This window comes from Netta rufina (assembly GCF_964035555.1).
Source record: "Netta rufina genome assembly, chromosome: 3".
NCBI classification, from domain to species: Eukaryota; Metazoa; Chordata; class Aves; order Anseriformes; family Anatidae; genus Netta; species Netta rufina.
The window spans coordinates 11,279,621-11,307,532 of NC_140125.1; the positions used below are offsets into that span (position 1 = coordinate 11,279,621).

Here is a 27,912-nt window from a genome sequence, read left to right on the forward strand (position 1 = left end):
GCTAGGGACGGGGAGAAATGAGCTTAAAGCAAGTACCTTCTGCCATATTCCATCAGCCCTCTCCCTCCCCGTGCCCACCCCAGCTTGGCAAATGGCATATCCGTTGCAACGTTGTCCATGCCTAAGGAGAAAGCAAACACACAGGTGGAAGTGTGAAAAATCAGGACTTTGTGTTGTGTGAGAGTCTGAGCGTGAGGCAGCCGCTTGTGGTGCGATCAGATGTGTGTGTGCCTGTGCAATTACACGTTTCTTGTCTCCAGTGGACAGTGGGAGAGCCCATTTGCTCACGGTGTTTGACGTAGGAGCACAGAGGGAGCGTGATGAAGATCCAGCTGTTTTCTCAGAACAAAGATGCCACCCGCCACCCAGCTTTGCCTCTTACAGTGGTGCTGCCATCTGTAAGGACAACGCACTCTTCCCATATACAGACCCCTTCAACATTGTACTTGAACACCAGAAGGCTTTAATGGCTTTCCTCCCCATCACCTCTGGAGAGGAAGCTCAGTGCATTATCCCCTTTAGTGGGATGAGGACTCAAAGGAGATTTCAGCTGTAATTCAGCAAAAACAAATACATTTTTTCCAGGGAAATTAAAGTGGGAGCCAAACTGCTCTGACTCAGGCTGTGTAGGAGCCCCTCTGCTGAAAAAAGGATCGCAAATTGCCTTGCTGATGATGTTCACGCAGCAAGCCAGCTGCAGAACAGGGTTTTGCATGCAAGTTTCCCTTGTCTTTGTCCACTCAAATGGCATCTCTTCATGTGGCTGAGAGGTAGTAAGAGGAGCTAGGGGAGAGCTGGGCACGGTGCTTGGCTGATCTGGATGTGCTGTCCTCAGCCATGCTGTGTGGCATCAGCCAGGCTCCTTAGGTTCATCTGTCGTATTCAGTTGCAGTGTGGGGGAGAAGCTTACCCAGCTGCCTTCATTAATCACCACTACTCCCGCAAATTGGGGGAAGCAAGAAAGGTCTGGGACCTCTGCGAGCCACCACAGCAGAGGTGGTACAAACCAATTCTTGCAGCTTCTCCTGAACCAGCTCATGAGTAAAAAAAATCCAATAAGAGCATTTAAAACTAAAACCACCTCTGGCACAAGAAGATCCTGAGCTGAAAATTTCTGGAGGCTGGGAGAATGCGGTAGGGAAGCATTTATGTCTGGGCCTCATTTTTATGTTCTTCGGGGGGCTTTCTCTGCTGGCCACTACTGGAGATGGGAAGGAGGCAGTTACTTGCTCTGACTTGGGGTGAGCATTCTGGTACCGATGGATGGTCAAATAAACTCCTCCAGAGAGGAAAAGAAGCATTATTTGCAAAGCCAAAACCAGAGAAGAATAAATGCAGAAATTTCCATGAAATCATGTTGGTCTGTTCTGGGGAATTTAAGTAGAAACCAGAACTGACTTTTGAAAGAATCCAAGTGGTTTTCACCTGCTTGGAAATCATAGGCAGAAAGTACAAAATACGGAAAAAGAGCTGCGTAGTCTGTTTGCTCTAGGTTAGGCAAGTAGGGCAGGTCGAGGAAATGCAGTGCTTGTACTTGCCTGAATAGGAAATGTGCTGGGATGAGCTCTGCATAAATAGGAAATGTGCTGAAACGAGCTCTGCGTGCTGGAAATGAACTTACCTATCTGGGCAATCTTTCTTTTGACCGATTCTTTTTACCGATTAATTTTCATTATTCAGTGCTTGCAGTTCTATCAGCCTCCTTGTTTGTCTGCTTGGGAGTCTAGATTAAGTTGTCTTTGACAGTTTTCCTGTGAATATTTTCTAGAGATTTAAAAGCAGATACGTCTTACTCGTACTGCATTGCTCCTCTGGTTTTACTGGAACGGTGTTGGATCAGGTTAGGTAACTAGCTGAGCTGAAAAGACAAAAGATTGTCAAGGATGGTTTAAATGCATTTTTATCAGATTTCAAGGCACAGGCATGGACTAACTCTTTTCTTTAGCGTTACATTCCTGTAATTTTATGAAGCAAAACGTGCTAGAGAACTTCTTGCTAAACCCTCAGGTCGCTACTGTGCCTTGTTGCAGCCCCCAGCAAATGCGTTTAGCCCCGAAAGCTTGTGGATGGTAAGAGGAGACCTGCTGTGTCAGCCACCAGGCCCCAAGCAGCTCTGAGCTGCCCTCAGTTTGGTGCTGAGGGAGTAGAGGTGATCAGTGTAAACCTGTCTGCCATGCTGTTTAGAACTGAAATTTATCATTGAAATACATTGAAATGGAAACACATCGGGCTTCAGAATTTTGGCAAGGGTTTTTCCCCTTTCCTTTTCATAAAGGAAGACTACTCAGCTAATGACTGGAAGTGAGTATTTCCGTGGTTAGATTTCAGAGGCTATGTAAACAGAAGGCAATTTCAATTCGAAGTCCATTTTACCTAGGGCTTTTGGATCCCTGCAAACTTTCTTTCTCTCTTACCGTTGAGGCACGCTGTTTGCACTACAGGCCTTCGGAACTGCAGTACGGTTGTTTTGGGTGGGAAGCTGGTGCTTAATTTGCTTCTTGTGGCAGGAGCCTGGGAGCAGATTTAAGTGGGGGAGTCTTGAAGAAAGGGCATTTCAGGCCTGGGTCCTGGAGAGAAGCCAGCAGATAGATAAGGTGACCTCGTGACCTCTCTTTACCCTCTTGTCTCTGATTCTCTGCTTGTACTAAGTTTTGGGCTCTTGTTGCGGGATACCAGCACTTCTGAGCGATTGTTAAGCTGGAAGTGGAAACATGATGCTACTGTAAAGCTGTGTCTCTGTCCCATTCTGCAGGGATTTGGGTGCTGAAAGATGGCACGCTCATATTTTAAGCTGTGTGGTTTCAGTACAGAGAAACCATGTTGGACTGCATGAAAACTACTCCCCTGCAGTAGATTCATGGCTTTTACTGGTGCAAGCATGTGAATGCTTCAAAACAAAAATACACTTGGATAAAATGGTTTGCCTCATCAGTATTTCTTGTTAGGAGTTCTCAGGAATATCCCAGCTGTAAGTGCTGACAGATTTAATCCTTCTTGTTTTACAGTAGCAGGCGAAATGGTTGTAGTTGTGATATACAACAGAGGCCTCAGCATATGACTGGAAGTCAGGTGGATGCAGGGGACTTTTAATAAACTTGGTCCTGGCAGGGAACTCTGCCTGTGGCTTTGGGCCCTCTGCTTAATCCCTCTGACTCAGTTTCCTCATCTGTAATGCAGACCTCAGAATACCCACAGTGAATGCCCTTAGCAAAATCAAGAGTTGCTCACAGTTACCCCCTTGTTTAAATACAGGATGGTCAGATTGAAGATGGCCAGATTTTTGAACCATCAGCATGTAGTCCCCTTTTCCAACTTTTTCAAGGCACTGAAGAATAGATAAAGCATCTCATACATTTATATGGGTTGGTACATTGGATACTTCTGATGTTTCAGCTGCTTTCAGCTTATAATGAGCGTTCTTTCTGATAAAAGCATGTGGACCATCCCAAACATAACCACTTTTCTTTGAGGCTTAATGTGCCGTGTTAAAATTCTGCTCCTAGGCTCCATTTTCTTGTTTGCCTGTAGGGACTGTCCACGTAGCTGTGGCTGAGGTTTTCAAAAGGCATAAAAGGGGTGCTTTAGTGCTGAATTCCTCTGGGACTTGGTGGTGATCTTCAGATTCCCCTCAAAATCTTAGGCAAGGTTCCAGCTCAGGAAACAAACCCACAAAAGCCACATTCCCACTAAGTGGTAGGACAGCGCAGGGGGGTTCTCTCTGCTGGGTAACTCAGGCCTGATTTCCTGCTGACAGGGGTCTGTTTGCACATGCTGCTCCCCTGCTACGGTCCTGGCCAGGTAATCTGCACTCTCTGCAGAGGTAAAAGCCTGCACTGAGAGTTCACAGAGCTGATTCTTCAAACCTTCTGCCTTTCCCAGCACATTTAGCACTGAAAGCTCTGCTGTGTCCTTTGCTCTGTAAGGCTTTCACCCTTACCAACACTGATTTTTAGTGATTTTGATTTACTGCCACATGAAGAGATCCAGCTTTTCTCAATCGCCTCCTGTGTTTTCCGTGTTATTATCTCAGCCTCGAGTTATTTAATCTGAACAGTTTGCTGGATGCTTGATAATAATGTGTTGTGGAAACTTTGCTGAATTTGATGGGAAAGGGATCATGCTTATAGAGGCACCCAACATTTGTTGTTAAAATGGAAGGAGTAAATTTCCTAGGTGCTAAACAGTCTGCAGTTACACTTTGTGTCATCAGCATGGGACGCTCGTTGCACATGCTCTGTGTGTAACGACAAGTTTTCAATACCTTACCTCAATAAAAGTCTAAAATAAAAGGAGTGGTTTCATCTCGAGGAGATGGCCCTGGAGAGAACAACTTGCATCTTTGCAAAAAGTGGCATTGTACTGGTTTAAATGAATCATGAAAATGTGACCACTTTGTGAATACATATTGCAAATAATTTTGTGGCTTCTTTTAGTTGGGTATTGTGAAGTGATATTGGATTGCACGGCCATAGAATTAGATTCCTTGGTGATGCACTCATTCCAAACTGAGGTTAAGACAGCCTTTTTATAAAATAAACAGTAACTTAGTAAGTTGGAAGTGTCAGGAAAATTTGGTGGGGAAAAGAGAAGTCATTTTTTAAAAAGTCTGCAAGTCCCTACGTGGGTGTTAGCATCTAACATTAGTTCTTTCCTTTAAGTGCCTGAGTCACACAGCCCTGTCAAATGACTCCGTGGGCACTCTAACACAGAGGTGCTGAAAAATAGTTTGCAATCAAAACAAAAGTCTTTGGTGTCTTTTCAAGAGCTTGAAAGACAGCCAGGGACTTTTCAGCAAAGCCACATGTTACTGTATTAACACCAGACAAATAATCATGTTGATTACAGCAGGGAACTCTGTACAGGGCATGCTCCAGAGGGCACCTCTTTCCAACATGGGTGTTAAACACCTTGCAAAGTCAGCGCACTTTCTTCTCTGGGAATGTATCTACCCCTATTCATTTTTGCTGATTTCTACTTGATACATTGTCCCTTCTTCTCTGTGGCTAGCTTCAACTTTACTTTGCATGAGATCATTGGTTCATGACAGCTGCTCACAGAACTGCACACAACATTTGGTGGTAGCTGTGCTCGTCGGCCTCCTCACCAACACGCTTTCTTCACAAATTGTAGGACAGCGCTGGAAAGCGAGGGGGGAAGTGGAAGAATGGAAGTGATCAGCTTGCAGCTCGGCACCACTGCAAAGTGTGGCACACTGCACGTGTCCCTTCCGAAAGGTGAGGTGCATCTGCGCTGCCTCTGTCTTAAGGCAAAAGAGAGAGAAGAGATGCTGCATTGGGCAGAAATGTGCATTTGGGCAGAGGAGCTCCAAGCTCTTACCCTGGAATCAGTCCCCATGTTTGCTGAGAGCAGTGGAGAACTTCCTGCTGGCTTTGCTGGGCTTGTGTTCAAAGTACTCGCAATGCACTGAGTCCACAACGAGAAGCAACTGAGCCTCCTACATGAACCCAACCTGTGTTTTCCAGTTATTTTGTTATCAGTGCATAGATACTGCTATTGTGGCTTAGCTCTTGGAAATCTGGGGCTTCTAAGGCTTGGCTCTGACTGTCATAGAGACTCTTACTACAAGTAGGAGTGGCATCAAAGATCTGGGTTGGCCTTTTTAATGTTGTCAAAGCAAGTGTCTAAAGTTTCAAGAGGTCAACTGACCCGCATGCTACCCAGGAGCCCAGCTGACTGCTCTGGATGTCTTTCTTGTTTCAGACTGCACTCCACCAAAGTCAGCCCAGGCAGATGTTTTGCTGTTTACGTCACATTTAGCTGCAGAGGTGCACGATGAGGCTCTTTCCATTAGAAAGGGAATGCTTTATTTTACAACTTAGAAGAAACAGGATGATTTCCTGCATGAGGATTAATGGCTCTGTCAAGATCCATAATCAGTGGCTTAGCAGAGCTGACACATGAAAGGACCGCAGTGGTATGTGAACCACCTTCAGGCTTGAAACTATTTCTGTAGTTCAGTCCCAGAGAGCTGGAATGAACATGAACTCAGAATTCAATTACGTCTTTATCAGCCCCAGTAGGGATCCATCTGTATGCCAGGAGACACCATTACTAAGCAAGAACGTAACGCTGCTCTTGTGGGGACCCCATATTAAGACACACTTGTCCTCCAAAGCCTGCTTGTTTGGCTGGAAGATTTCAAAGATTTTTGTCTACCCAGTGACAAACCTGTCGTTCTCAGCAGTGTGTTGCGTAAGCGTTTTGAAAGCTCTTTCCATACTTTCTAGGGACTTGGGGACAAATCCTGGTCCCATGTGAAGTGATGAAAGAAGCCTGTCCTCCTTGGTAGAGTGGAAGCATGCCTTAGGGAATCTGGGGGGTGAAAGGGCAAAGGGTAGAGCAGGACAGATATTTTTGAGGTCTTTATTTTTTAGAAGGCAATTGTATCCTCTTGGACTAGAGATTTTGACAAATCTTTATTCAGGCAAGAGTTTCTATTTATCAGTCTTTTTATGGAGAGGAAAAAAATGAAGAAAAATGATCTACAGATAGCTAAGAGTATTTTTTTTTCTGCAATGGCCATGTGTCTTTCAGTCTACCAGCTGGGGGAAAAGCAGTAGACTACCTTTATAGCATTGTAGAAGAGTAGTATCGACCATGCTGTGCTTTTGGCTACAGCGTGTAGCGAGCAGAGGTGGTGGCGGTTAATTTTGTGACTGTAACTCTTTGAGAGGCTGCAGGGAAGGGAGGGGTGAGCTGCTGCTGAATTTCACGCGACACAGCCCTAGAACTGTTGTATCTCTGAGTTTTTCAGTCCAGTATCTCTGAGTTTTTCAGTCCAGTATGCTGACGCAAAAGCTTTTTGGTGGAGTCTTCCACGTATCTTGAATGTTTAATCATATTTCATTTTAACAGTCTCCTTCCTCTGTTTCCTTTGCTAGATAGATTCCCTCATGTGCACTCTTTCGTGGTTCCCACGCCTGGATGAAAGCCCAGCCTGCTCATCTGTGGTGGGAGACTTGCAGGGGGAACCAGTAAGCCAGTGGTTTGTATAGCCAAACTCCAGGCTGGGTTTGCTTTTCCCAGTGGCAGTAAGGAGCCAAAGGGCTCCTGAAACCCTCTGGGGCTGGGCGTTCAGTGCAGCGTGTGATTTACCTGTCAGCCCCAGAGGGTCACCTCCCATCCCTTGGCTGTAGGTAGCTCCTCGGTTTTCGGTAAGATCACCCGTAGCATTCATCAGGACCTCTAAAAGTTGTTGTTAAGCATTTGCCCGCAGGCATTTCAAATGAAACTGCAGTCCAGCTGGGCAGGTTTGCAATTCCCTGAGAAGGGCTGGTGAATCTGAAAGGTGCTGCCTTGGATCTATTTTTCTTTTGGCTCTCCTTTCACCCTGAGTTTTATTTGTATTTCCCCCTGTGGTGCTGACAGGATAATAATATTGTAACATTGTCACATCTGGTTAGGGAGAGGGGCAGGAGGAGGAGGAAATGAGGAACTCTCTTCTGAACTAACCTCAACTCTGCTCTATAAACAAATGAACACAGGAAACTCTGCAGTGAGTGGGCCACAGCCTCCCTCCCTTCTGCAGGGGGATGTCTTGCATTTTTTGTGCGCCCAGTGCTCTCATTAACTTCAATGAGCTCCAGAGAGCCTGGCACGTGAAGATCCAGAAAATCATTGCTAATGCAATCTTTCATCTAACGTCTCCTTTCCCCTGAAGTCAGTGGGGGACCTGGATGCACGGGAATGCCTGTTGGTGTCTGAGCGCTGGGGTGGTTCCCTGCTGCAATCTCTTGGGTCTCTCATTTGGACCCTGACAAGGGCAGGCTCCCAGGGCTTCACTAGAGGATCTGCACGACTGGAGTTCTCAGTGAAAAATAAGCAAGATGAGAAAATGTTAAAAAAAAATAAAATAAATGAAGAAGAAATCTCCCTGTGAACACATGGCAGCATTCTTGAAAGTTTGCTGTTGACTTAGATGAGATCACTAATTATTATTTGCTTAAGTCAACTCTGAAAATAAGATGGAAGTTTCCAAACTGCCAAAACGAAGCCTAAAGTTTTGCCATAGGTGCCTAAGCTTGGTAAAGTGGGATATCCTTTCTGCTTTCAAAGCTGCAAAAATACAGAGTAATTTTTTTTTTTCTTCCTGACAACAGAAAGGATTTTTGAAAAATCAAAACCCTCTTTTCCTACTCTTTCCCATTCTTGGGACTTAATAAAATCCCCTGGTGCCTGCTCGTGTGACCCTTTTTGCTCAGGAGTTCGGTAAAACCCTTCTGTGAAGCGCAATCTGATTCCAAGCCTATTTTTGGCCCCGTTAATCTTGAAAACGCGGCTTCACGACACGGAGCCTGAGCGGGCTCGCCAGCTCCGTGCTTCTGCTGGCAGCTCGAGTTCAGTCCCTCTGTGCTCTGTTGCCAGGCAGCCATTTAGTCAGGTAGAAGTTCAGGCTGTGTGATGTTAGCAAGCAAGTTTCCCTATCTGAGAGCCTCTTCATCTTCTTGATGGGTTTTTGTGTGCGTGTTCATATTAAGCATGAGTGCAGCAGATACGGTCTCATTTTTTTTTCCCCTCTTATCCCCCCCGCCTCCAGCCCCTCTTCTGCTGTGGTTGGGAACCCCTTTATGGCAGCTTCTTTGTCTTTGCAGATGTAGCATGGTTGTGCAGCAAGATGAAATGCCTCTGCTGTCAGGGAGCCAGCCCAGCTGGGTGGGATCAGGTTACTGATGGCATGAAAATGCTCTGCTTATATCATAGTCAGGCTGAAGAATTGCATTCAGGTGTTGCACACCAGTTTTGAATAAATACGGGGCATGTTGGAAAAGATCTATAAAGCAGCTGGTATGTGCCAGTCTCCTGTGTTTCCTCTTTTTTTTTTTCTTTTTTTTTTTTTTTTCTAGGTTTGTCTTTGTTTTGTTAAGAGGTTTAGTTATATGCTCTAAGTTTGAGCAGAGGAAGAAGAGTCTGGGAGGATCTGAGGGGTTTCCTCATCCTCAAGCATTTGTTTTACTCCATTTCATCCAAAGAGGACTCTCTCTGGAACCCCAGCAGAGAGGAGACTTCAGTGGCATGGTGCAAAGCTCCTTGAAAACGTGTGCTGAATCTCCTCTGGGAAGACCAAATGTTTGCCCTGTTTCTCTGCTGAGTAGAAGGGTTATGCTGAACTCTGCTGCTGTGGACTCCAAGAAGAGCATGAGAAGAAACTGCGTGGAGGCCCCAAGTTTCTGGGTATGCTTCCTGAAGATTAATGCAGATCTGGGGAACCTGAAGAGTTATGGGCCCAAGGCTCTCCTTTTTCCAGAAGGAAGGAAACGTTGTTTCTCTATACAGAAATATGCAGAAATTCACAGGGGGAATCTTAGAGGTTTGTTCTTGGATTTCATTATTTTTTTTCCATGTTCAGAAAACATTTTTTTTTCCTTTGAATTCTTTCTGCGTGGACATGTATGGCAAATTATGTAATTTAGAACAGCACCTAAATTGATATTTCAACTCAAGAGAGCAGATTGCCTACACAAATCGCTTTTTAGCACATAGCCAGGCTGGTCCCCACCATCAAGAAGGCCAAGGCTCATCCAAACTCGTAGTCACGCCCCATGTGTACTTCTAGGAAAAGGTAGCGAGTCCAGGGGAACGGCAGCCAATATTATGGGATGGTGAGAAGTGGGCCTCAGGCTCTGAAAAAAGGAACCACTCTGGCTTCTTTTGATGGCTGGGCAGGTGAGTGAAGGGCCAACATTTTCTTTGAGAGGATGAGAGAACTTAAAGGATTACTTTAGAAAAAAAGACATGAAAATCAGCAGAGTATCTCTGGTGCTGTTGTGTGTGGGGTAAAGGTTGTGGTTATCCTGGCACGGAGTCTGGGTGCCACTCTGTGGAGCTGTCAGCAGGCTTGGGGGCGGTTTGCTGATGGTTGGAGCCATTGAGGAGGCTTTGAGTGTGTGTGTGTGTGCACGTGATACGGTACAGTTCGTAAAGCTGGGGGATAAATGATGAATGCTGTTGGAAGAAGGGGGCTGTTGAACTGCCATTGCTTGTCTGTAGGGCATGGACTATTCCCTTGACAACCAAGATGGAAATGGTCAGAGGTCTGGCAGTGTCTGCTGGCACCTGCAGCGAGAGAGATGCGGGCCACTCTTTCTGGGCTCAGGCACAATTACTGATGGCGTAACACAGAATTGGGGTGCACGAAGGGTTTTTGGCTGTGACTCTTGTGTTTTGCGTGTTCTGGGGAAAATCTTTGCTTTCAGGTTTGCTTTTTACCTGGGGGGATTTTTTCATTTTTTTACACATTTAGCATCTTTTAAAAATCTGACTGTTCACGGTGTACTTTGCATCCTTGCTGTTGGCTCAGTGCTGATCCCGAATGCCAGCAACAAAGACATTAAATGTTATATTTGCTAAACAAAGCTGACACATTCCTACTTTCACACAAGGAAGTAGCGGCACTCCCAATGCTCCTGAGAGTTAAAAATGATCCATTTTATTGAGCGATATAATGACAGCACTAGCTGAGCAGAGTAGTAATTATTATCTCTAGGAGACCCAGGAGAACAATTTTTTAAAAGGAAAATAGTGTTTTTTCATGTATTTCTTTAAATTCTGATATCAGCAGTTCAAGATTTGTCAGGCGTAACTAAAAATAGGAATTGCAGCCGGGCTTGTTTCACGGGACGGATTGTGGAGGCCTCTTGAAGTCAGTGGGCTGGGAGACGGCTCAGCGTAAAGGTAGGAGCGTTTCTTTGCGCGGTGCTCAGCGCCTGCGTGAGGGAGGTCTGGAGGAAGGAGAGGGGACAGCGCCGTGGCTAACATGCACTCAGGCCACCTGGGAGCTGGGGGAGGCAGCCAGGTCAACTGGTTTTTCTCCTTGCCTTTTCCTGAAGGCAGGTGGCCTGACTCCTGCCTGCTCTTGGTCTTGGTGTAGATTTGTAAGGTTTGTATTTTCCCAGGGATTAGAGAGTCCTTTTAAGGGCATGATGACAGTGACATGATGTGTGAACCCCTACGTTTAGTTTCTCCATACAACAACAAAAATGCCTAGAAAACTGTGCTGGTCGGACCCTTAGCTTATGTAGTTGTCCTTTCTGAACGAGCTTCCCCACAGCTAAGCCAAATCACAGTAAGTCAGTATTTGGCTCTATATTAGCGTGTCCTGCATTACTTACACATTCCTTCCGAAATTCAACCAGTTGGCTTTTCATCCATTGTGGTTATTTTTGCCCTTTGTCTCTAGAGGCAGCCTTGTCTGAGAGCCAAGATCCAGGTGAATTCTTGGGAGCGAGCCGCAAGCCAGAGCTTAGGGCAGCGGGAGGCGCCAAGCTGGACAAATGAAGTTCCAACTACTCCTGCCCCACGGTGGAAAATCTCCTGCTTGATGACACAGGTCCTTCATCCCCTAGATTTACACATCATTAGAAACCCAAACCTGCTTCCAGGTTTTCAAGAGCTTGTTAGCTCTCTTAAAGCATTAAGAGCACAGCCTAATTTGCCAGTGGGAAAGCTTGGGGAAGGCAATGTAAAGCGCAGAGCTTTTTATCCAGCCTTTCAAAGTGAAGGTAAATAGTGAAGCTAAGACTTCAGGAGAAAAAAAAAGTAAGGAAAAATAAAAAGCATTGGCACTGAAAAGTAATTTTAGTAAATAAAAGTGGTGCTAATTCCTGGCAAAACAGAGTTAAATCAGTATGGAAACAATTAATGCCACTGTCCCCATGAAATACAAGTTAAGATAGCTGATGGTTTGGGATAAAGTTCTTCATCAATCATTGGTTTATTTTATTAGCATTCATACTGCTGCGCGGTGCGATTACTTCTGATGTCTTGTGACAAGCATAATGAGAAAATGCAGGGCCAAACCCAGACCTGGCGCTGGACCCGCGTACACGGCTCTGAATTTGGACTGTAATGTAACACATGTGAAGGCATAAACCTTTCCTGAAGGAACACAGATTCCACCTCAACCTCTGGCCCTTGTCGAGGTTATTCCCTCCGTTCAGATTTATTGGTAAAGCACCGCTGAAACTTTGTCTCCTCTTTTAAAAATTGCCCTGCAAATGATATGCTGAAAAGTCTGAGGTTCCCATATTGTCTGAGCTGTTCTTTATTGTGTGAACGGCCTGCTTTTGCTGACTAAAAGACCAAATGCTTTGCAGCCAGATGGTATTGATTCTTTACAGTTGTGTTCATACATCAGATGTAGATATTGTATTCCACTTCCCATTACATCTGAAAATGACTGGGTCTAATTGACAATATGGCATCCACATTGAGATGTTTGCTTTGTGAAAACTGGCCGCTGCTCAGAATTATTTTGTATTATTAACTCCTGTACATTGCCCCTGCTGTTTGATCAGTCTGTTTCTCTTTGTTCTAAGCCATATGTGTTTTCAAAACTAATACTTATACACCTTTCAAGGCCTCTGATTGTCGTACAAAAGACGATAAATCTCTAGGGGATCTAACTATATCCTGGAGCATACAACCTAATGAGAAAAATAACTTCAGAACACCATGCTTTGGTGTTCTGATATTCTATCTCCCAGCTTTCAAATTCAAACAACAACAACAAAAAAAAAGGAAAGCAAAAGATCCGCTGTGATGAAGCATTAGCTGCACGAATAGCAAGTCTAAAGTTTATATTCCCCAGTGGGACTGCATTTAACAGGGGCATTTCAATTGTTCCTGGATTTCTCATCAGCTCTTTGGACACTTTCTGTAGGTGGTAAATATCCGCCCCGTTTGCAAGAGGGAAAGAATGTTGCTTCCACCCCTCTTTTAAAAGACCCTGAAAGGCTTTTTGGCTGCCATCTCTGTGGAAGAAGTAGAGGGAGAGGTACAATTATTTGTGAGTCATAAATAACTGCTGAATTTGTTTAACAGTGAGCGCACCTCAGAGTCTCTGGAACACAGGTATGTCTGCGATGGGAGAATGACTTGAGTGAGGAAGAGGGGAACAAGCTGTGTCGATCCATGTGCCCTATTGCACGTCTCATCCCCAGGTCTCTAGTCTGTAGGAAGGCTCTGCAGGTCTCCGTGGCCTTGCAAGCTGGTGACTGGCCTGAATTCGCCCCAGACTGAAATAAACTGCGGCTGGCAGGGCCTGTAGCAAAGGAGGAGGTGCACCTCTGTTCATTTTACATCTACCTGCAAGCTGTGTAAGTGGCTACCCTTTTACAACTGCAAATGAGCAAAAGCCTTCCTGCCCATGCGAGTAGCAGAAAAACCTGGAGAAGAACCTCAGGTCCAAAGTGATGGCAATAACAGGGGCTTGGTAAGAAGAACCCTGCAAAAAATACAGCATCAAGGAGAAACGTGTCCTGTCGGGGCTGGGACCATTGCCTGGAAAGACAGAATGTAGTTCTAGGAGGCTGTGGTAAGCTGAAATTCTGTGGAAGATGTTATGCTAAAGGGGAAAAGGTGAAGAAAGCCTTGCTGCTGGTCAGACCAGAGATGCCATGATCCCCCTCTCTCACTGTTTTTCATTGTTTTCGAATCCTCAGCCCTGAGTTGAAACACAAAGCGATGCTGTGGTTGGGAAGGGGGGAGTTGAACACTAAAGTGAAGAATGACTCTGCTCATGTTCAAATTGACTTTGTGAGACCACTGTAATTTCTGTGGCTTTCAGTGCTTTTACACCAAGGCACAAATGGAGGTGATAAGTAACGCAGGTTCATGAGTAGCACAGACGAAGGCTCTGACTTGACTTTTCCTACACACCTGTGGACTATCAGACTCTTTGGTGGGTGCTGCACCTTACTTAGAAAAGTGAGATTCAAAAAAAATGACTCGCACTATGACTGATTAAATACGATTTGCTTGCCCAGTGTGAACCAAGAAAAAGTACTTCTTAATGCGGGGCTGATAAATGTGTTAAAGCTGATGCAGAAGGCTTCCCTGACATAGGTAAAAAATTTTCTTTGGTGGTGCATTTGCGTGCAAGCTGTTACTTTTGTAAGATGGTTTTCATTTAGAAACTGTTTCTGCACAAAGGATTTTCTAACAGTGCAATAAAACAATCTTGCCTATCCATCTTGAGCCGGAAAAACCATATTTAACTTTTGTTAGTGGAAATACTTTAAAACCCCAGGTTAAAAGCAGTTTGGTGATCTGAGTGAAGCTCTGAATGAGAAGCAGTGAACCTTGTTTGCTGCTATATGGGCAGATGCCAGCTGGGAAGGAAGTTTGAACCTCTCTCCTTTGTACTCGCAGTGTCTCCATTAACATTTTACGTGAGCACCTCGCATGCTTCGATATATTTATCCTCATCTCACCCCGGTAAGAGAAGGACGTACCCACTTGTGCATTTGGGGGGCTGCGTCTCGGAAAATCCAAGTGATGTAAAATCACATTGAGAGTGTTCCTGGGAACTGCCAGTTTCAGCCTGTCTTGTCAAGAGTCCTGAGCTGGCCCTGTACTCAGATCCGTTGTTGAATCACTACAGCTCAAAATCTAAAAGGTAATTAAAAGATAATGGGATTGTTCTCAGCATCTTCAGGTTAGGAGGCCATTGTTGTGCCTGGTGGCTGCAAGAATATGTCGACTGCGGGCAGTTACGTTGCAGAAGAGATTACTCCCTGAATTAAGAAATGGAGGGAGTACTTCTGCCAAATCTTTTTTTCCAGGGCTAGCTGTAATCAAATTCCTTTCTTTACTGTTTTTTGTAACCCCACTAATTGAGATCACCCAAAATGTTACCATGAGCTGAAGTCAACATCAATTAAAAATCCCATTTATATTCCCTATGAAAACACATGGCCTTCAAAAGTGTTTGATTTTTGTCGGACCTTCTCATCTGTTTGTCATTTAAAGTTCAGGCCATTTTCCATATTTCTATCAAATGCTGCCTCACATGGAAATCTGGCAAATGAGCTTGCAAAATAAGTTATTTGAAGTTATAAATAATCTAATACTTGCCTGAAGTTGACCTCTCTATACAATAATATACAAATTAATGTTCGAAGCTGAGGGACGTACAGTGCTCTAGTACTGGCTTATTACTTAAAGGAAAGGTTGCACTTGTACTGTAACAGCACTTGTGGTCGTTCCCACTGGTGCAGACTTGGCCTGGAAGTAGGAGGGGGTGGAGGAGGAAACGGGGCAGAATCTCGAACACTGGCAGCTCTTCTAGGCAGGGGTTTTGGCTCTGATGTCACTCCCAAGTGCAGGCTGCTTATTTATTTAACAAAACAGAAATGGTGAGCAAGCAAATGCTTTTTTGCTGTGATTGCTTTTTCAGTCACATTTGTTCCTTTAAAGTCCATTCATGTTCCAATCTGGGCACGCTTGTGTTTTACTAAGGAAATGGTTGGGAACCCATGGATTCATAAGAGATTGGATGGTGAACTGGGAGCCCAGCTGGGTACCGGGGCTGCCCTCGACACTTTAAAACCATTTCGGAGGATTTCAGCTCTCAAGGTGTGATGCATCCTGTGGGTCATCAGGTACAGACATCCCTACGTTCTTCTTCCTTTCTGGGTGAGGAGAAAGGAGCAGCTTTAGCTGGTTACGGCAGCGCTTTTGGCCTTGCCTTGCCTGAAAAACGAAGGTGTTCCCACATAGCCTCAGCTGAAATTTCCCAAGGGTGCTTTTCCACGCTGTTTGCTCAATTCTGTTCTCAGTGACTACCTTTATGCTGTTGCACACAGCGTGTCTTTGAGCCTGGCCTTGGGGTTGGAATGATACTAACCCAGCAGCGTACCTGATTCCTGAAGTGGGGCTGGGTTTGGGGCTGTCCAGCTGGTAAAGCTGACAGATGAGAGCCTGGGCTGCATCCTGCTCTTCCAGAGCAGGCTTACTTGCTGTGCAGCCCAGCCCTGGTGTGCCAGGTTTGGCTCTGCAAATTTTTTGGAGCTAGTCTCCTTCATCTGGTGAGCTGGTCTCCTTCGTCTGGACCCTGTTTCATCTTCAGCATGGACAGGTGAGCTTCAACTTGGAGAGTAACTTCAAACTGCTTACAAATACGAGGTGGAGATTAGTTATCAGATCTTGGGGCTGTTTCAACATCGGGTTACTCCCAGGACCACCTCAGGTACACTGAAGGTGTAACAGATAAGAGTGTTTGAGCATAAAGATGCTGTGCATTGCACATAAAAGTCAAAAAATCTTGTTCCTGAAGTCTTTTGGAATGCTTATCACTGACACATGCTGACACAAGCTTGGCTGTGCTTCTTTTTCCCTTAGGTACCCATCTCTTATGTTGATTACACTTTAGCATATTAGTTAATTTCAGGTGCTGATAATCTCCAAATACATATGTATTGTTATCATCTGTCTTAGAGGTCTCTGCTGTCATGAAGCTCTTGTGCAGAGTTTTCTTTTTCTTCTTTTAATCAGCTTCAGACATAAAGTGCTTTAAGTGAATGACCGTATCTGCTAATTAAATTGAGCCTTGAATGACCAGGTAAGCACTCCAGTTGTCATTATGCTCCCCCTTGATGAATGGTATTTCAAGTTACTCTTGAGACTTTCCTAATGGCAATCAGCTTACTGGGAGCTTGACTTTGCTGGTGCACAGGCTCTTGCTTAACTTAACTCATGTCGATGCCCCCGTTGAACTCGACACATCTCTTACCTATGTGAGCCTTTCTGCGAGTTGTCAGGAAGCAATTCCATGCAGCATACTGGAAAATGCCAAGTGCTACCCAGGCACTGCATGGTATCAGCTCTCCTCTGCCGTGCTGCTGGAGAAAACCATTTTAGCATATGGCAGAAGCGGCCCTTGCAGCCATTTCAGGATGTGCTTTACAAGTCGTGATGCCTCAGTGACTGACTCGTCTATTTTTGTCTGGGAAGCTGTGGGTCTGAGTTGCATTCAAGGAATTTGGCCTATGTTTATAGCGGAGAGCACGGATAGTAGGAAATTGCATGTTATTTGTAAACACGATTTGGGGAACACACAGGTACTGACTGGAGTTTTCCATTTCGAGCTATCACACTAGTTTGATGTTTAGAGTAATGCATAAGGAACTGAAAGAGATCTGTGCTTTGTTTCCCAAAAGACCACAGGACAGGCACAATGTTTTCAAAGCAGTTTCCAGGAGTAGACCCCAAAGGTTTATATGCTAAGAGAACAAGAGTCCATTCACATCAAGAAAACTGTAGTCCTAGCCTGTTCCTTTTGAAATTTGAGGTTGTACACCTGAAAAATGTCTAATTTTTCTTTGCTTGCTAAGGTTTTTAGGGAGATCTCTGGGTATGTTTCGATACTTGGTGCTTGTGCATGTATGCTCACTGTCTTTTCTAAAACTTGTATGTAAAGCTGCAGTTGGTCTGCAAGTACTACTATATACTTGATAGGATTAAAATAAAGATTCTACACCTTGTTACTTATATGTCCAAAATATCCTAAAAAGTTTAACAAATGTAGAGGTTGAGAAGTACTACCTTTTGGATTCTCTGCACTTGCCTTCTCATGTGTTTGACTCTTTGGAGTTAATCTTTTTCACACCACTCTCTGAAATGAGGATTAGAAGTTAATCAGCCTTCCCTAAATGTAAGTGTAATCACATGACAGCCCAAACTGGAGGTTTACAAAAGAGCAGCAGATAACACGAGTCCTACGCTAATAAACACGAGACCTGACAACAATGAATTTCTTTGACCCAATGAGAATAATTTAAAGCCATGTGTTTGTAATGCAGATGAGTCACAAATAGGTAGAGGAGCAGAGAGCTCACTGGGGTCTTTGTTGACCACCTGCTATTCTGGGGATTCTGGCTGATAAACACCGCCAGCCCCATCTGTAGATGGGGAGTTATAATTAATTACCTGTGACATTGATAAATTTCTTTGAGGATCTTCTCTTCATCCAGTGGCGCATCTGCATCAGGTCCTCCTTTTCCTCTTCCAACATGAGTCTATTTATGGACTCAGATTGATAATTAAATGGTTCATCTACAAAAAAGAATGGTTCCCAGGAAAATGTGAGCTCTATTTCTGTGCTCGTATTAGGCTTTGTCAGACATTACATAAGAGATTTGCTCATGTTGGCCTGCTGCTCCTGGCTTTTCAGTTAATCCTTTGTATTACGTTTCCAGTGCATGTAGATAATTTAATCTAACATTTTTCTAAATGCCTGCATGCAGGAAAGCTAACCTTATATGAGCATAATTAGAATTATTTATATACTGTAAAAATTTAACTGAATCAGAATTACTGGAAGATGTGATTTATTTTTTTTTTTAAAGAATAAATTTTGCTGTAATTGAATTAAGTTAAAGCCTTAATTATTTTTCAACTCTTGCCTTATGCTATCCTTTTCCCACTTGATCATGTCAGTTGCTGTAACTCTGTATAAAATTCATTTAGGCTGTGATGGCCATTCTCTTTATCACTTCGTCTCAATGCATTGTTACTCCAGAGCCCCAAAGTTCTAATAAATTGGGTTAGCAGGCCTAAAAACTTGTGCGAACGACGTCTTCGGGTTACTGATACTAACGTAGACTTCCATTTAGATAGCTCTGAAATAAACAGAACCACAGTCCTTGTTGCTCTAGATACCATTTATACCATTAACCACTGCAGCCTGGCTTGCCTGGGAGGTAAATGTGATCATTGATGGGCAATTAGGAAACAGCTTTGTGGAGATCCAGGCTTTACGGTTCAGGCTAGTGGGACAGAGAAGCAGCTGATTTTTGAAGGTCAGAAGGTGTCATGAGGGGATGAGCTCACACGGGTGAGGAGGGAACAAACACATTTGAAATTAATGTATTTTGGTGGCATTGGGAGAAGAGGAGGCAGAAGGCTGTTCTTTGGTGATGCAAGATTTATGACACTTGACCACAGAAATTTTGATGCCTGAACACCTTCACAGGCAGTTTTTATTTATATATATGTGTGTGTTTATATTTATGAAAATAATAATAAAAAAATGCAGTGCTAACACTATGCAGTGTGGATGTTCACCTGGTTTTTGGTGTGTTCTAACATATGCAGTGAAGGCAAAACAAACAAACAAACAAAACCCTTCAGGCTGCTTGTTTGGTAGTTATTTAATTTTTAAGTTGAGTAAGTATGGAAGTATTCAAGACAGAAGCATTGTATAATGAGCAGCCATCCTCTGTTCCAGGAAAGAAGAAAACAGAGAGGGATAAAGTAATTTCAAAGCCTGCGTTTTCTGCTCTGCATAAAAATGTAAAGGACGGTTTTAGTGCCACACTCAGTATAGAGAAAAGCAGAGCGATCTCATTTTATCCCAAGCCTTTGCTTTGATTCTGGAACAAGCCAAGCCTGGACTATGGACCTCCAGAAGCTCAGGAAAACATTTCTGTTGAGGCAGTTAAATATCATGCAGCATGTACTGCATTAGCACTTAGAATGGAGATGAAGATACGGTGTTAAATAATTAGATTAGCTTAAACCCTGAAGCCTGGGGTTTTGTGTCTCCCTTCCAAAATATATGTTAGCACTTAGCCTTCTCTGTTATATCTGTAGATGTTCTCATTAACCATATAAATGTCTAACCCTGCTTTGAATCTTCTTGGCCACTTTCACATCCTGTGGCAATGAGGATTTGGTGCAATTACAAGTTGTGCTCCTTTTCTTTTTGGAATCTTCTCACTTTTAATGCACATCTCACCCTCTGCTTGTGAGTCAGTAGGCAGAACAAGGACAGGAACTTCAGACCTTTTTTCATGATGTGGTTTACTATCAGGCTTTTGTGACACCTTCTTTGTAATTGTATCTCTTGCGAAGTGTAACCTTCTGAGGCTTTTTGGGCACCATTTGGCATCGTAACCTGGAGATCAGGGATCTCCACATGTATCATATTCCATCCTCTTCTGAGAAACTATTTTCTGACTGAGAAAACTCGGGGTTGTACCTGGCTTTCCCCAAACTGCTGTGCAAGCCTCGTGCCTGATCCTTGGATTCAGTCTCCTGAGTGACTGTGCAGCTGTCAGGCTGGCCTTTGGGGGTTTAAATCCAAACACCGATCCTACATCTCGGGAATTTTGTAGGATTTGACAATTTGTTTATGGGTAAGCTAGACCAAAAGGAAACAAGCACATCAGCCTGTGTGCAGAATAAATGACTTAAATCCGTCGTGCTCTGTAGCAGGCAGCAGTGCTTTGACTTGCATGGCCAGAAGAAATGGGACAACTGGGCTGGGCTGAAGCTCGGAGTGCAGTGCCAGTAACAAGCCTGACTTCTCTGAAACCAGATCCTGCCCTGACCCTGATTAATTACTCAGGAGTTGTTCACACGACCAGATTCCTCCTGTCAGTGTGCCCTGTGCCTCCTGTCAGGCCTGCCAGTGGAAATAGAGCAGCCGTAATCCCCGTGAATTATCCCTGTGTCTGGACGTAGTGTCCTAGCGAATGATTAGCATGTGATAGGGCTCCTAGTGCTTTCCAGCTCCTCTGGTTCCCCTGATGAAATGTACTAATACGCTTTTAACATTTAAGGTTAATATTCTTGTACTCTATACTTCAGGCATATCTTCTCTGCAGCCACCATGTACTTCGTGGAGCCAAACCACCCGGTGCAGAACACCTCTTTCTGTCTCCCAAGCCAGGCTTATAGCGAGCGGCCTTCACTGCATCGTTAGGCTAAGTAACCAGCAGTGCTCTCAACATGCTAACGCGGACCAGAGTAAGTGTAATGCAGTATGAAGTACACAGCTTCTCCCGGAAGGGTTCTTTCATCTCCTTCAAGTTGAAAAGCAGAGGCTGGGGACCTGCTGTAGGCCTGGCTTGCCTGCTGACTTGTAATGAGCAGCACGCAGCAGCTGCACCGTGCCGGGGCCAAGGCTGGCTGCAGACTGCCAGGCGTGAGAGCCACGAGGCAGTGAGACACCCTTCAGGTGCGTGAGGAGGCGAGGAGCTGGATTTGCTGAAACGATGCAGTTTTGGTATCCAGCAAATCCATTTCTAGGTCTGATTCAAGTCTTTCCAACGTCTCAGTTTCCTTTCCTCTCCAAAATTCCCCGCGTGGCTCAAGCTCCTTAAGAGGAATGAAGCAGGTTTATTGGATTCTATTCTTGTGCTGGGACTTGTAAAGTTCACACTTTCGATTTTCTTCCTTAAAAGGGTGGGAGAAGCACATCCAAAAGAAAAAAAAGGGGAAAAAAAAAAAAGACGAGTGAGATGGTCATTTCTGATAATCACCTGCTTCCCAGAGCTCAAAATGAAGAGCAAAACAACGTGACTGTTAGGTAGACCTGCAGTAAAACCTGCAGGCTGGCAACATTTTTATGAATGAGGGAATCCAGGCTTTTCTCAGCACGATGCTTGCTCAGGATAGTGGTTCCTTGCACAAAGGTATTTGGCTTCGCAGGTTTTACCTCTTGCCAGCTTTTTTGGAAAACATATTAGCTGCCTTGATGTCTGAAATTCCCTGGGGAGTACCCAAAGAGAGCTCTTAAAGTGGCACTGTTTTGCTAATTACTAAGGCCAACTGTTGTCTGGCTGAATTGTCTGCGCTAACAACAGGCTCCCTCTGCTTCTCCTCTCCAGTTTTAACTCTAATGCTAACAGAGTGCTGTGATTATGCTAATAATGCTGGCTTTCCTACATAAGGACATATGTGAGGTGTGCTGCGCTTCCTAATTGTTTCATTCCAGTCTTGCTGGTCCACGTATGATAATTGCAGGTTTTACTCCTTCAGTAAGGAAAGGTCAGCCTAGTTGGCATTGCTACAGCAGGCGTTTCAGGAACAGAGAGCAGTGGAAAAATTACAGCTTTAGCCTTAATTGTTACTGCCTAGCTAAGGTACTGATAGGGCCATTCAGGGAATGGCAGAGGGGCATGTCACAGCCAGTGATGTAACCTCAAAGCCTCTTCATTGCATAGAGGAGCACGTTGCCTGGGTGGAGAACTGAAGTGCCAAGTTTAAGTGTTTCTGCTCAAGGTTACCTGAAAAAAGTTCAGTGGCAGAAAAGACATTGAGCAGCTCTCGGGTGGCATTAAAGAGCCCATCGTCAGGGCTTTCTCCTGGCTGGGAATGCACCGGGAGTGTGCTTGTCCGTAAAGCCACCTTTTGTGAGGGCAGAAGACAAGTTTCTCCCTGAGAAACTGGAGCTGTGGCTGAACTTCCCGAGAGAGTAAGATAGCTTCTTTCTCCGGGATAGAGAAACTGAAAGACCAGAGGCTCCCTACTGCAAACAACTGGCATAGACGCAGGTTTTGCACTTCTGCATTTTTTCTACTTCAGTATATGGTAAAGTCATATCTCTGTGGAGTATTAGGTATGTGGTTAGTGAATGTATGTGGCATAAACATGACTAATACAGGACTGTTGTTATTGCAATGTTAATTTTGAATCCAGTTATCAAAAATAATTTCACCCAGATTGGGCACATCTGCCTACACTGAGCTGTGTTGGGGCAAACTGGATGAAGCCAAGGCTCTGCTATGTGGCACTGGTAAGATACTGAATCTTCGCAGCATCGTAATCGCACTACAGAGGATTGTTGTGTGTGATTTTTTTTTATTTTTTTGCCAGAATTAAAAAATTGTGGCATAATGTGCAGGGCACTTGCTGCACCAGGAGCTGCTAAGAGGCAGAAAGCTCAGCTGCCTTTGGTGGCTGTTCCCCACTACAGCTAACCCTACTGTGGTCCCTCACACATTTCTGTAAGGCACCCTGAATGTGGCCAGAGGAATCCAGTAAGTAAAACGTGAATGATGGGGATTATTGACAGTGCTGGAATTCCTCTGTTGGTGATATAATGACAGTAATGGATCTCAGGCCAATAGAGGCGTTAATAGTGGTCATCCCGACCCACAGAATTAACGCTAACCTTTGAAGGACTGAGATGCAACAGGGCAACCCAGATTAGAGCTTTGGCACTGCGACCGAGTGGTCTCGTTTTTGAGGCAGTTTAGAGCAGATTGTTAGCAAATCACTGTTTGTTACAGGTTCTGTGGGTAAGTTGCTTTTTTGTTTCTTAATGTTAGTTAAGGACATAAAAATGAGAAGCCAAAATATAGGTATTTATTTGATTGACAGTAATGGCTTTGAGAGAAGCCATTTAAATATTATTTACATATTATTTGAAGCCATAATAAGCTATCATGTCAATCCATAGCATGGCATTGTTATTAAATGAGTCTCTGGCAGGGTAACTCATAATGGTGTTATGCAAATGAAGCACATTTAAAAAACTTTTGTAAGAACATTACTGTACCAGCAAGGTAACCGAGTTTTCAACACCAGCGACTGTCATTTTAAATTTAAAATGCACAGCCTGTGTATGTGGCTGATGCCTCTGCAAAGCTCTCTAATAAGGGCCAGACTCAGCAAATGCTGGGTATACCTCCCTCCTGATTTAAACACAGAATTTAGCACATGAAACTTCTACTAATGTTGCTCTGCTGAACTTAAACTAACAGCTACCCGTGTGGGATGGATAGATAGAAAAGGAAAATATATTTTCTCCTCCCCCTGAAAAACTTTGTCTCTAAGACAGACTTTGTATGCTGAGATCACGAAGATGTGGCTGAAAAGGGGACGGGCTGTGCTTTAACAAGGAGGTGCGGGCAAGCTTTAAGCATGTGTAAGAGTGGCAAATGGCATTTGGCTGTCCATGGCCTCTGAGTGTGCAGTTTGGTATCAGCCGGGAGCCCCGCAGCTGAGAGGTGAGTTCAGTCGGCCGGACAGCTCTGGAGAAAACGACTGCTGCAGGGCTGGTTCTCACCGTCCTCACTGAGGTGCTGAGAGGGCATCAGCATGGCGTTTTCGGAGCTTTCGTGTGAAAAGACAGCAAAGGCTGCAGTACAGGTGCTCCAGGGTGATGAACTCGCCCCTTTCACTGTGTGAAACACTCAAAATCACCTGGCTGGCCAAAAAAAAGCTTCAGGAAAGCCTTCTTCAGAGCTGTGTCATTGAGGCAAATAAATAAGGATGGATGGGTACTCGTCCTGAGCATTTGATAAGAATAATTCCTGCCAAACAGGGAGTGCAGCACTGCTGCTCTTCTAGATAGAGACATCAGTGGGAAAGAAGCATACAGGAAGCTAAATCGCTTTGCAAGGTTTCTATTTGGTCCTTGCAAAGCGTGTCATGTCCAGCGTGCACCACTGGATAATAGAGATACCCAGAAGAAAAAGTCAATCTGTTTTTTCAAAAGCCTCCTCTGAAATTTCGGAGTAAGCTTCTGCTTGCAGAAGTTCACATCAGTATCTGAGGAGCAAATGCAGGGGCTCACCACAGGCTGGGGGGCTGTCCAGCCTTTCTTTTTGCTCTGGAGAGGAGGCTCACCTAAAGCCCTGTGAGAGCCCACAAGAGCTTCTGGCAGAACGGCACTTGCAAGATGACAGCAGTCATAAAGTTAGGAGGTAGGGTTTCCTCTGAGTCCTGGAGTAAGTCCCTCTCAGTCTGCCAGGGCTGTTCAAAGTTTGCAGAACAAGTTTTCTGCTAATTTTGTGAGTTGGGGCTGCTCAGCAGCGTGTTCTCTGGTACATGTGGCCACGTGCAGGAGTCGAATCTCCCTCTTTTGCCACTGCTTTTCTCTCTGAACGCACACGTTCGTGCACATGCGCGCACCGCCGTCTGAAGCAAGTGTTGGGAATAGCCTTCCTGGCCCAGCCAACATGCTGTCAGCACCACTGGAAGCCAAACTTGCTCAGATTTTTTTTGGCTGCAGAGGTTCCTGAAATATAGAAGAAAGCAAAGCTAAAAGTGTATTTTAACCAAGCGAGGATGCATTCTTTCATTGCAGCCGTCCCATGAGGTTTGGCCAGTCCATCATCGTAGGTTTGTGAGAGGGATTCCTGAAAGCAGCTGCCAAAAGAGCGGCTTTGGAGTGTCAAGCAAGATCTGGATAAAGCCACCGTGATGTGTCAGCTGCACATTCTGATGGGCACTGATACCGTGGGGGCATTGTAGGACCCCATACTGACACCTTACTGCTGCCCTGCAGTGCCTCCAAATGTGTGGGCATCGGGGTAAGTTCCTGTGCCACGGGGGGCCTGTGATTCCTTCGGGATACACTGATGCAACTTCCAGTTGTGTTGGTGGTGAAGATCCTGCAACCCGGGGATTTTGTGAGTGTTGCAAATAATTACACCTGGTTCTGGTTTGCTTCCTAACTGCAGCTTGACTGCCTAGGAACAAGCAGTAACCAAAACGCATTCTGCATAAAAAGACGCACCTCCTCCTCCACTCACTCCCTCTTCCCTCCCCCTCCCCCCCAAAAAAAAGAAACAAACACCCCCCCTTTATTCGTCATTGCTTTTGAATTACTTCCTGCCCTTGCAACCTCCTTTTGATTTCCAATTCAGTTCTGCCAAAAGGCTTGGATTCCAATCAAGCCAGTTCGCAGAGCATTAATACTCAGATAAATAAATGCAACAGGCAATCAAGCTGCTGTGAGCTAATGGCAGGACACTTGAAAGTGCCGTATTTCAAATAATGGTGTCAGTTTCAGAAAGGCATGCAAACTGGTTTAATCAAATGTTACATTTTATTAAATTCCTGACCATTGGGAAGGAGATTGCATAGGAGAATTTAAAAGATTGGGAGTTTCTGGCTTTATTTCTGCACTGCTGATAAGCAGTAATTTTTGCAGAAGGGGAAGAAGTAATCCTCTGCAATAAAACCATTTTCATAATACCATGGGAATGAGTTATTGCTTGAGGTAAGGCACAGTTTCTAATGGCTGCCTAAGCTTTCATCTCCATCTTTCATGGGCTAGTCAGACATTTTTATAGTGCTGACACAAAAAGAGAGCATTTATGTTGCTTCCATTCTCCATCTGTCAACAGTTAGGTTAAAGTGCCACTACAGGAATACTTTTGATCTGATTTCCATTCCAACGTGGTTCATCAATATACAGTATTTGAGCCGTGCGAACTCTCAGGCTCCTAATCACGGATTTTTTATGCACCACTAATGGGTAGCAAACAGGAAACAAAAGTCTGTCTTTTGAATGTGAAGAGGGGTTGGGGTGGTACTTTCTTTTATTCTGTATTTCCCTGATGTACCTCCCTCACAGTTTCCTAAACTGTTGTGAATTGGTTTTGAGTGAATAGTGTTAAAAGTCAAAATGTGTTAGGCCAGAGAGGAAGTGGACTTTTGTTTCACTTGCATGAGATGCAGCTGTAAACACCGATTGATTTAAGCCTGTGCATCAGGTAGAAGCAAAAGGTAAAGAGGGGAGCATTGCCATAAACCTTCTAATCCCTTTTCTACTTATGATTCCTTTCAGCTGATGAACCTTAATGGCACGATCACAAAAGGTTATTCTGCAGAGGAATTTGCAGACCTCCATGAACAAAACTCTTACCGACTCTGTGCTGGTGCAGTTGTAAGGCTGGGCAGGGTAGAGATGCTTGCAGCAAACTGAAGACAACTGTCAGGTGCATGGATTTCCTGTTCCTCTCCAGTCACCCTGTGCTAACTCTGGTTTTGTGACTATCTGGAAAAGGTACATGCAATACAAAAAGAAGAATACAAGGGCAAGAAATTTTACCTTTCTTTTTGAGGCATGTTTTCTGGGCTTATTTCTAGGATCATTCTCGAGCATTCCTGTTTTTTCCCCAGCTGGTCCTTACCTGCCTTGTGGAATAGGACCCAAAACCAAGCACCCCAAGCCCCGCTTCTTTCACTTACAGTGAGTAGAACAGAAAAATTATTCCAGCCCTTTGCAGTCTATCCAGCTAGGCTAGACAGTGTGTGGAAAAAAAAAATCCACTCTGTGATGAGAACAAGGTGGATGGGGGATGGCAGAGTTATTTAAAAACAACAACAACAACAACACCCTAAGCTCTGAAGAGGGGGAAGACAATCTGTTTTTAAAGGCATTTTCTTCTGAGTAGCCCTGTCCCTCGGGTATGCAATATTTGCTTAGTGTAAATTTCTTTCAGCTTTCTCTCAGATTTCCAGTGCCTCATTTTTCTCCAGCTAATATAGTGCAGTTCATATACTGTTTTATGGGTGACTGGCTTCCAGAGGAAGGTAGGTGTGAAAGAGCAGGCAACCATGAAACTGAGTTATATGGAGTAATCACTACAGGGGAGAAGGAATGCTTAGTCCCTTTCCTGTCACAGTCAGATGAGGCTTTCACACTAAGGAGTGATTGTAAAGATCCAAAGGAGATATTACTTATTTGTTTCAGGTTGTTTTTAGCCCATTGGCTGAGATCCCTGGCTTCTGGAAACTTTGTGTTATGTTTCCTAGCAATCCCGAGGATGCTGTTGGCCACTGGAGCGGGAATTATAACTCTTGCTCCGCGCCTGGCTTGAGCCACATGATTAACTTGTTAGCTGTGGTCGTGTAGCCCATGTGTGTGCAGATGTAACGTACCGCAGCTTGGCTGCGCAGAAACGCACGGCTGCTTTGTCTCAGCACTGTGTGTTGTGTTGCACTTCTTGCTGTCAGAGTCTCCGTGCTTGTGTAATGAGGACCGTCCAGCTGGTGCATGTGATTGCCTTTCTGAGCTTGTACGCAGTTGAGATCTCAGTCTGGAATCTTAGGGAATTAAGAGATCAAACCCAAATCCAGCGTTCCTTTGGCTTTGTTTATATCCAGAGTTTTGATTTCTTTTGTGCAATGATAGGGTGACGCAAAGGATCAGTATCGAAAAAGTGCACCTATTGGGAGGTTTAAGGTGTCAAAGTTGTGCATATTTTTTTGCAGGTCGAATCCTACAGCTTGCTTTTGTGCGACTGGGAGCCTTCAGTTCCCCCAGCCAATCTTTCACCATTCCTGCTGAGCAGGGACCTGAACACTATCAGACATAGGAGCAAAAAATATGCATATTGCACCCTTTTTATTCATATCTACTGCTTTCTGTCTCTTAGTTGTGCTTCTTCAGATGTCTTCTCATATTGTTGTCCACCCTCTGTTGCCTCCCCCAATGGTGATAAATGGCACGCTCTCCATTTTTTTTTGAACTCTTGGTTTTTCCTCTTAGTTCCTGATTATTTTAATTCTGCCAGACCCTATTTCATATCCTTTCCTCGTCTGCCTCTAATTTACAGTATATCATTTCTCCTTCTCCGACCCCTCATT

General features: G+C 44.5%; 1 long non-coding RNA gene across 3 annotated transcripts in view; it reads left to right on the forward strand.

The window, feature by feature from the left end:
• Window positions 1-27,912, forward strand: part of LOC311207868 — a 265,648-nt gene that overhangs the window by 32,439 nt on the left and 205,297 nt on the right. For all 3 annotated transcript variants that reach the window (XR_014618290.1, XR_014618291.1, XR_014618292.1), the window contains one exon: window positions 5,131-5,234. This is a non-coding gene — a long non-coding RNA (uncharacterized lncRNA). The remainder of the gene's footprint in view (window positions 1-5,130; window positions 5,235-27,912) is intronic.